Source organism: Petaurus breviceps, unplaced genomic scaffold (genome assembly GCF_028583685.1).
Source record: "Petaurus breviceps papuanus isolate PSGF00001 unplaced genomic scaffold, PetGlider_PUasm1.0 456, whole genome shotgun sequence".
In the NCBI taxonomy this organism is placed as follows: Eukaryota; Metazoa; Chordata; class Mammalia; order Diprotodontia; family Petauridae; genus Petaurus; species Petaurus breviceps.
Window position 1 is genome coordinate 222,871 of NW_027186343.1, and position 10,724 is coordinate 233,594.

Sequence of the window (10,724 nt, forward strand, 5' to 3'; positions counted from 1 at the left end):
CTTCCCTTTAGATGGTAGATGGTAGGGATGGCTTCCCCTTCCCTTTAGATGGTAGATGGTAGGGATGGCTGACCCACAGGAGTTGATTCCCAGAATGATGGTTATGGATGACAATAGGACTGGTTACCTTTTTACCTGGGAAGATGCTGTTTTTCTCAAGGCTCCTGAGTTCAGGGACCTGAACTGTCTTCATTTGTGTCTCAGGGGAGATGGTAGTTGACTTGGGAGTGTTTGGGATGAACAAAACCTCATCCAAAATTTAATCAAGAACATGGAGATTTCTTAGGATAAGAAGAGGAATTGATTCTCTTCCCCAGGAGAAGAAAGTGATCTTCCCCATGACTGATCATGAGGAAGAGAGGCACACCACGTGTGGTGAACAAAGTTTTTAAACCCTAACACAGAAGGGTCATATTTCCCCCATTGTCCCTCACTCCTGTTGGTTGGAGGAGTGAGCTTGGGCTGTCCCTGACTCCCACTGGCCGGGAGGAGGGGCTCACAGAGGCAGGAAAAGAGACAAAGGACTGAAGGTGGGAATCAAAAGACTCCCGAAAGGAGGAGGAAGAGGGAAGTTAACAATCCAAAACTGCCTGGGAAGTTTTCACTCCCACATACCTCAGATAGGAGGTATGAGTTGCTTGGTGGAAGCTGCCTCCTGTCTAAACCTCAGGGTGCCCTGATGCTTACTGTTCCATTATAATCTTCTACCACAACTTGTTAAGCCATTCTCCAGCTGATGGGTATATCATTTGTTTACAGTTTTCGATCACCACAAAAACTGCTGTGACAAATATTTTGGTCTACAAACATTTATAAGGGCTTTTTCATTTTATCTTCAGCCTCCTTGGAATATATGCAAAGCAGTGGAATTAAAGTCTGAGTTGATAGATATGAAGATTTTATGATATTTGCACAATTCCAAATTGCTTTCCAGAGAGTTAGACCAATTCACAATTCTGCCAATAACGCATCAGGTGCGCCTCTTTCTCCCCTCCCCTTCCAACGCACTGACTTACTGGGTTTTTTTCTATTTAACTGAATGATGCAAAACTTCAGAACTGTTTGGATTGGCATTCCTCTTATGATTGGTAATAGGGAGTGATTTCACAGATGGTTGGCAATAATTAGCAATTATTTTGAGAATTGTCTATATCCTTTAGATCACTTATGTTTTGGGGAATGACTGACTCACTTGCCTTCTTTGATCAAATTTCCTGATCTGCAAAGTAGTAACAATAATCCTTCTGCAACTTTATCACAAGATGTATTACTTAATATAAACCTGAAATCCTATAGAAATAGATGGTTTCACTGTTAAGGAAGTAACAGGAAGGTAGGGAGAGAATTCATATATTGAAGTTGGGAACTATATTCTTTTCTAGTCACCACTCTAGTATGGTCTCTAATTATCACTAAACTGGACTATTCTAATAATCTTTTTCTCTACTAGTTTTATCTTCTACGCACTTTCCCTTGTTCAATTCATTTTTTTTTAAAAGCAATTGGGGTTAAGTAACTTGCCCAAGGTTACACGGCCAGTTTGTGTGTGTGTGTGTGTGTGTTAAGTATCTGAAGCTGGGACCGATCCTGGGTCCTCCTGATTCTGGGGGCCAGTGCTCTTACTCAATGCGCCACCTAGCCGCACTTGTCCAATTCATTTTAAAAAAATAATACATTCCGCACCTTAATCTTTTTAGCATATAAGGAGGTATTCCAATTAAGATTTAAATGAATTTTCTGCAGTCCACATTGCATAAAGATTTAATTGATTAATTCATGTCCCGGCCTTCCTAAGATATTTGAGGAAAACCACCACTCTTGGTTTTGCTTTTGAAATGTGATTTAATAATAACTAGTGTTCATATAACACTGTAAGATTTGCAAAGCACTCAGTAAATGTTCTCAATTGACTTTCTGAACAAAATTGTGAGGCAGGTGCTGTTATAATCCCTAGTTTAATGATGAGGAAATTGAAGATGAGGGAGAGAAAGAGAGAGAGACAGAGTGAGAGAGAGAGACAGAGACAGAGACAGACAGAGACAGAAACAGTGAGACAGAGACAAAGAGATGGAGAGACAGAGACAGAGAGAGAGACAGACAGACAGAAACATAGACATAGAAACAGAGAGATAGAGAGGGAGAAACAGAAATACCAAAGGGGACTGCAATGCCCATGCTTCCTTGGAATACTGACACAAAAAAAGAAAGAAAATTCTGAAACATTGCTGCTTGCAAAGATTGTAGTGTTCCTAGAAATTAATTTTTTTTAAGTAATGTTTTTCTCCATGAAACTAATTTCAACAAGTATTCCCTCACTCACCTTCTCTCCCAGAGAGCCATCTCAGATAAAGGATTTTTGTCAAAAGCCCCAAAGAGGAAGAAAAAAGCAAGCCAAACTGATGGCCATATCCACAAAACCTGTAAAATATCATGACTATACCTCTACAAAGTCATTGAGGTGGGACACTTCTTATCTCTTCTTTGGAGAATGGGCTTTTTTAAAAAAATAAATTGGCCGCATTTGATCTTCATGTCTGTTTGGGGTGGGAGGGAGGTTCTTGGAATGAACTTGACTTTGTCATGGTATGAGAAACTCTCAGAAGTGACAGGGCAGGCAGGTGTGGTGATGCTGCAGTCCCGAGTGGAATGGCCTTCCCTTCCATTTGGCTCACAACTGAGGACACAGAAAAGGCAAAGAGAAAGAGGGAGTGCATCTGAGGGAAGCCCTCCATGGAAAAGTCCCAAGTGACCTCCCCATCATCTCTGCTGGTCACTGGCAAGCTCTAGAGTCTGAGTGCACATTGGCTGCCTGGAGTCTCCTCCAAACTTTGGAAAGTGGCAGCGGGTGGTCCCCAGGTCAACCCAAAAATGCAAAGGTCAGGGATGGAACTGCAGCTGAGACACAGCTCTGGCACCAGCCAGTCATCCAAGTCTGAAGCCTTCTTCCATATCTGGGAGTCGGGTTGTAGCTCCGCACACAGAAGGGCATCTTCCAAATCTTCCATTGCTCCTGGAACAAACTGGGGTGACAGAATGACTCGTTCATCAGAACTGACTTCATGCCCTCTGCCCTCTGGATGGCCCAACACTGACATGGTGACAGCTTCATCCAGAGTAGAGTCTGAAGATAATGCTTCAGCATCTTTCCATTCACCTCTTGCTTCACACGCTTGCTGCTCTTCTGCCTCCTTTGCTTTCACTTCTCCAATTGTGCCCCTTCTCTCGGCGGCTTTTCTCTGGCTGACTTCAAACTTAGCTTGCATGTTGTCCAGGTGGCAGCAAGCAGTGGACTTTCCTTGTTCTTGGAGAAGGGCTGTGAAATAGAAAAAGTGGAGGACGCATCAGGTGAGGGGAGGGTACGCTCAAGCTATCTCAACAGGGTGAACAAATTCAAGTTGTAAACATCACATTTCTCAAATGAAGACATTGTCCATATCAACATTTCGATTTACAACTAAAATTTTAACACTTCCCAGTTTGTAACCCTTCTTAAAATATTTACCCTCTCCTTCCCTGCAAGAAATATTCCCAATCTTTGGAATCCCAATCTTTTTTTTGGAATCCCAATCTTTCTAACCTTGTCAGTCCTCATGGACTTCTTCCTGCTTCACCATCTTCATTTCCTGGAATCAGCTCCCTCAGACTGCCAGATGCAGCTCCTGCCTTTCTCAGATTGCCTGTAGTGACACTAGTGAGACACATACAGGTTGATACAACTGAGGAGGAGTCTCTGAGGACTACCGATCTTTTTTCCCCCTGGGCCAAGAAAAGGGAAGGAGCTTCCCAAACAAACTTTTCTATTTTTATTTTTTTGTTTGGACTCAGGAACACAGGTGCAGAGACTTAAGGCAAGGCTGGTCCCCAGAGTCCCTCCATGCAAAAGATCTGTCTGTGTGGCCTGAAGGCTAAATTGGTGGGTTCCTAGCTACCCAATAACAACAGCACTGAGAGGCACCTTTAAAACCTCCATAAATAGTCTTGGTTCCTCCAGGTTTGTCCTTGTCCTTGACATGGACCTGATTCACATTGTCTTGTGTTCTCTCAAGTGTCAGGGACAGACATGATTTGGGGCAGAGATTAAAGACATTTTTTTCTTATGCCAGGGAGCATTTCTATTGGAACATGATTAAAAACAGCCACTATTTTCTGAGCCCTGCCTATTCCTCAACTCCTTACAGACTCAGGACTTAACAACTTGCTTATTGTTCAGCATGCCTTATGATGATGCCTCCCTTTCTTTTCAGATCACTGTTCCTGTGTCTGATATTCTGTGTGTTCAGGATAGACATGTTCCCTTGCTTCCAACATATCAGGCATGACTTCTGCAGAGATGGGGACCTGATCATTGGGGGATTTTTCTCTTTGTATTCAGTTGAAGTGAATAGTTTCACAGGCCTGAAATATCCTCAAAAGACTTGTAATAACTTTCAGTAAGTGACTATATTGGCATACTTTAAAGAGTTGCTTTTCTTCCTGGTTGACTCTGAAATATGCTGACAGAGCCCATGGGATTCACTACAGTCTATCCCCACAGCTGTCTTTGACATTCATTCATACAATTTTCTGTCTTCTCAGTACTTCGTGTGTGTGTGTGTCTATGTGTCTCTGTGTGTAAGAGAGAGACAGAGACATATCGACACAGAGATAGAGACAGAAAGAGAGGCAAAAGGGATGAAGACAGAGACAGAAACATGGAAACAAAGATAGAAACAGAAGCAGAGATAGAGAGAAACAGACAGACGGAGAGAAAGACGGAAAGAAGGAAAAGGGGGAAAGATTGACTGAGAGAGACAAAAACAGACTAAGAGCAGTTTTCTTTCTCCTTTGGCATTCTTCATCTTTATAGCAGAAGGTGCTGGGATGAGGTAAATTAGAATACTCTGTCCATATTTCCCAGAATAGACTACTTTGTAGCTTCTCAGGTATGAATTGTCCTGTCAGTGTTGAAATTAACAGATTGTAGCATCTGATCCCTATAAGCACACGTGAAAGGTGATACAATGAAATGACATTACCCTTCTCTGCTCCTAATCAATATCTCTTCTTTTTGCTTATTTTCATTTGGAGTGATTATTTCTATAGGTACTAATGTTTAAGGGGTGACACCAAGTGAAACAAAAACAACCCTAAAAAATAACCTCTAGGCTTGGCATTCTAGTTAGTGTCACTTAGCTGACTCTAAATGCCATTACTATACTATCTAAGCTTTTATACTGAGGAGGTTGGCTCACAGAGAAAATCTGTCATTTCATTGTGATCTGATTGCAAGCAAATGACAATTATAATATATGGTATATAAGGAGGAAGAAAAAAAGCAAGGGTACTTATGTGGGATCACAAACTGTTATTATGTCTGAGTTTTTTTTGTACAAGGAAGGATAAGGATTGAGTATTCAATTCTCATGTATGTATTAGCAACATTAATTAATATTGTTTCTTTCTGCAAGAAGGACACTGATATTGATAAAATAGTTTATGAAAATAATGATAAGGGATTGGTACTGAGGTAAGACCGAAACACTGGGAAGTGAATATCGCTGCTTATTTCATATTGCAATGAGGGTGAGTTTATAGGTAAAAATATTCAAGGCAAGAAGGGGATGATATAGGATCCCACTCTCTTTGGCTCCCCAGTATCAAGACGGAAGCTTTGTATAGGAGAGCAGTAACAGCCAGTCTCCTTTTGTTGTTGGAATGTGCTGGGTGGTAGGGCAAGGATTGCTTTATCAGAATGAGACATTTCAAAATCACCCAATGAGTGCTCGTTCTCAAAATGTGACTGCTTCCAGAAAGTTGTAGGCTCATCCCCATAAACTTCCTTTCCCTGAGAGATGAAAGAGGACAGCCTCTTCTGACAGGTATCCTGGGCAGTGTTTGTGCACAGTACAGCATTTGGGACAGTGTAAAGAGTGGGATCGTTTGTAGGCAGAAGTTATGATGTCTTCTGTCTCCCTGTAAGGAAATGATTTGTGTAGGCTTCTCTCTCCCCTCTCCATTTCTTTGTGGTTTTTCTCTGCGCTTCCCTTTCTTCTTTTCCCTGCTTATCTCTTCACTCACTGAGCAAATCAGGAAAAAGAACATTTGGTCACTTTTTCTGTTTATTTAGCATTTTAAATGTTCCTTACTTCTTAACTCTTTAGTTTTCCTATAGAGGTGTAAGATTAGAAGTCAATCTAAAATTTGAGTTTATTTCACCTCTTAATAGGCTTTGGGTATCTCACAAAGACCCTTTCTTTGATACAGTTAATCAACTTTTCCTTAGGAAAGACCCCTTTCATTCATTTCCCATAAGAATTTTCTTCAGTGACTTAAAAGTCTGGAAACTTTAGAGAGTAACGACTGAAATTCTCTGTATTTGAAGGGTCCCTAATATATGAATCATATAGACTAGCCTGGTGGTCAGAACACTGGGTTTCGTTTCAGGAAAAGCTAGGTTCATATCCCACCTCAGTTGCTTATGAGATTCATGACCCTGCACAAGACATTAAAATTCCCTGCATCAGTTTCCTCCACTTTTAAATTATGGGGTTAGACTCAATGACTTCTAAGTTCCTATTAAGCTCCAAATCTTTGATCAATCCTATAATTTTTGGTTCGTGAGATCTCTCCAAAATCTTTACTTCTTTCAAACCATCCTGGACTTGTGTACCTAAAATTATTTGGCCCTGGCTCCAAATGCTTCATCCTTCCTATCCTTTCCTTCCCTCTAAAACATGCTTGGTCTCTAATACTGCCTGTGAAATAATGATTTATAAAGAAAAACACTGTTAATTTTTTTCATTCTCCTTTTTATCAAAGTAATTCTCAGTTTCCCTCTTCCTTTTCTTGCTCAAGCAAAATGTTATCTTAATATGTACTAGCTATCAAATCTTAGATTATGAAAGCATCAAACAACAGCAATAAAAACAACAAAGACAATAATAGCCATCATACAGATGGTAATGAAATCTATGGGATATAATGAGATCACCAAGTGACGTTGTTTAAAAGCAGGAGAGGGCCAAGGACAGAATCCTGTGGGACAGCTATGGTTAAATTATGTGATGTGGACGAAGATCCAACACAGGAGATTGAGAAGGGATGGTCAGATAGCTCAGAGGAAAACTAGGAAAGGGTGAGGTCCCAAACATCTAGAGGGAAGAGAAGATCAAGGAGGAGAGCGTGATCAACAGTGTCTGCAGAGAGGCTGAGAATGAGGCTGGATGGTTTCACTTTGCCTAATGAATGAATTCAATACATCTCTCTCCCTCTCAATTCTTTAAACCACTCTTTCCAACCTCATCTCTCATTACCTTCCTACTCAAGCACTGTGCTTAATCAAACCAATCACTTTCATTAATATTCAGATAATATCAGTTGGACAGTCCTAGTTCAGTCACAATCCCTGTGTGACCTATATCAAGTTATTTCTCCTCTGGGCTTCAGTTTCCATATCTATAGAGGGGGAGGGTCAGAGTAAAGCACTCATAAGTTCTTTTCGAGGAGTAAATCTATAATCTCATAATAGTAGAAAAATTTCTGGAAAGTGCTTTGGTATTTCTTACCTCTATACTGTCACTTATTCCATTCCTTCCACCTTGATTTCTTTCTTTTTCATTTCTTCTTATTGAAATCTTACCCGTTCTTCTCAGTTCAACTCAATGTCCATATTCTCCATAAAACCATACTTATTTTTCCTGTCACCAGATGATATTGCTTCCCCCTCTGAAATTATATTGAGTTTTATACCACTGCTCTGGTACTTGTTGCATACTGCCATGCCTTGTGGTTATCTGACTTATCTGACTTACAAATTGACTACAAGGTTCAGCCTTGCCTTCTTCATATTTTGTCTTTTACTTCAGCAGAGACTTGAGTGTGGTAGCTGTTCATGATTTGTTGTTGTTCAGTAAATCTTGTCAAAGACACTGGAGTGGTTTGTCATTTCCTTCTCCAGCGGGTTAAAGCAAACAGAGGTTAAATCACTTGCCAAACATTATACTGCCAGCAAGTGTTTTAGGCTAGACTTGAACTCAGGTCTTTCTGATTCTGGGGTCAGTACTCTCTCTACTGAGTCACCTAGTTGCCTCAAAGGTATTCAATATACTGTAACTTTTTTGGACCTCTAAGTTAATAGAATACTCAGGCAGACAACATAATTATAATATTCCTGAGAAAAGATTCTTCCTTCTAGAATTTGCAACAGGTTAGGAATGTAAAGGAAACGAATATGTAGAAGATGGGTATTGCTCTGTGCTGGCTGAACCATGCTCTCTGGAAGATTAGTCTTTGTAATACAACTGAAGTTCCTCCATCTGAAGTCTATTGTCTTCAGATAATTTCCACCCCACCCCCCCACAACTCCCACCTTGTTGTCTGACATTCTTCTCATTTCTTCACCACGGGTTGATGCATAAAAATTATCAGCAGGTCCTGGCCCTGGTGTTTGCTGTGGAGGAAATTAACCAAAATCCCAACCTGTTACCCAATATTACCTTGGGATACCATCTCTATAACACTTAGCACAGTGATGAGAGGACCTTGGAGAGCTCCTTGAAGTGGCTATCAGGCCAAAGTCCAACTATGCCTAACTACAGCTGCAGGGTTCAAGATAAGTCAGTGGCTGTTATTGGAGGGGCAACATCTGCATTATCTGTCCAGATGGGGTCCCTACTAGAACAAGTTCCCACAGGTGTGGTCTATTGTATTTGGTATCTTTTCCCTCCCTTGACATTAGGAAACTGATACAGAAAAGTTAACTGATTTGTCCAAAGTAATCCAAACAGTAAATGGAAGGGTGTGGATTCAAATCCAAGTCCTCTCTCTGACTCTGAATTCAATACCTGTTCCATTTGGCCATAATGCCTGGTTTTCCAAGATCCCAGAAATCATTTGTAGCAGAACTGGCTTTACAATCCCATTCTCACCAATTTAATCCCATTCCTCCCTCCATTGGACAACATTACTTTTTGAAAAAGTCAAATTTATTTGTAAGTTTTAAATTCTCTCCCTGCCCTGACCCATCCCCCTTGTAAAGAAGGTAAGTTGTACAAAACCCTTTCCAATATGAAGTCATTCAAGACAAATTTCTGTTTTATTTGTGTTACCAAAAAGAGCAAGACGTATAAAGAGAAGGGAAAATGTGCTGCAATCTGCATTCTCACTCCATCGGTTGATGCCTTTCCATAACTGTATAAAGGTATCTGATCTCATTGTATTTTATATTGTTGTGGGGCAAGGTATTTATACAGAATTCTAAGATGTGGAAAAAACTATTATGTTTATTATTTCATTTTACCCTCACAATAATCTTGGAAAACAGGCATTATGATCCCCATTATACAGATGAGCTAACTGGCAGATGGAGGCTGTGTTCCAAGTCATAGAACTAATAGTATGAGGCAAAATGTGAACTCAGGTTCCCCTGACTTGAGGGTCAATTCTCTATCCACTGGGCTTTCTAGCTACTTCATATGGTGGAAGATGTTAGTCAGAACTTGATTTATACTGAACTATTTTCTTTTCTTTCTTTTTTAATAAAACAGACAGTTTTCCTCCAAGTTATTTCGGATAACAGTTCTATTGTGCACCAGAATATTGAATTTCTTTCTGATATTTATTATTTTGAACATCCTTCCTTTTTTTGTAATTCTTTCTAAAATATTTTGTAATCATGCATCTGGAATATATCTTGGTAACTAAACAATCGACAAGTATTTATGAAGTCCTCACTCTCTACAAGGCATTATATTAAGTGCCCAGAATACAAATACAAAAAATGAAAAAATGCCTACTAAAAAAGCAGCTTGCATTTTAATAGGGAGTGATCCAAGGCTGAAGTTTGGCAGGTGCAATTGGTGAAAAGTTAAGAAGTCTAGGGATTCGAGAGAAGAGGAAAATGCAGAATTGAATTGGTTCATAAAGGGTTGAGACAAGGAAAGTATCAAGTGACTGGTGTAGGGGAAATTACCTGGGAAAGACTTCAAGGGTCAATGGATAGGAGATCACAGGGCCAGCTCACATACTGTGCAGTTAGGGGACAGAAGTGTAGATAGAGTTGAATAGACATGACAACCTGATGAATGTGGGGTTTGGGGAGAAAACGGAAGAGTAATTAAAAAAAACTGAGAATTACACTGAGGGCGCAAAGTAGGTATTGTCTTTTTAGCATCACTTTATTTTCAATGTGTATTTTTTTATCTCTAGGTATATACAGCCATAATTTTTATGTAGTTTATTTTTCAACCTTCATTCCTTCCATTTTTAGAAACCTAATTCTGGTTTCTGGTGGTAGCTTTTCATGGGCAGTTTAACCATGATTCTTCTCTTAGGTATTTCTAGCTGTTGTTTATGTTTCAGGAGTGAGTAATTTGGCTTTAATTCCCCCCCTCCCTCTTTCTAACGTCTTGGGTCATTCACAAGTCACCTACAATGTAAAAGTAGCTCATTTTAATTTTTTTATTGCCTTTCTTTGGAGGACAATTGGGGTTAAGTGACATGCCCAAGGTCACACAGCTAGCTTTTGTGTGTGTGTGTTAAGTGTCTGAGGCCAAATTTGAACTCAGGTCCTCCTGATTCCAGGGCTGGTGCTCTACTCATTATGCCACCTAGCCACCCCGCTAATTTTCATTTTTAAAAGTGACTAAAACCAAAAGTTAGTGTTCCTGTTGAGTGATTTTTGCTTTTAAGTTCAGCCTCTAAAATTATTTATATATTCCTATTTGAATCTCATTTTTAGTCCTTTG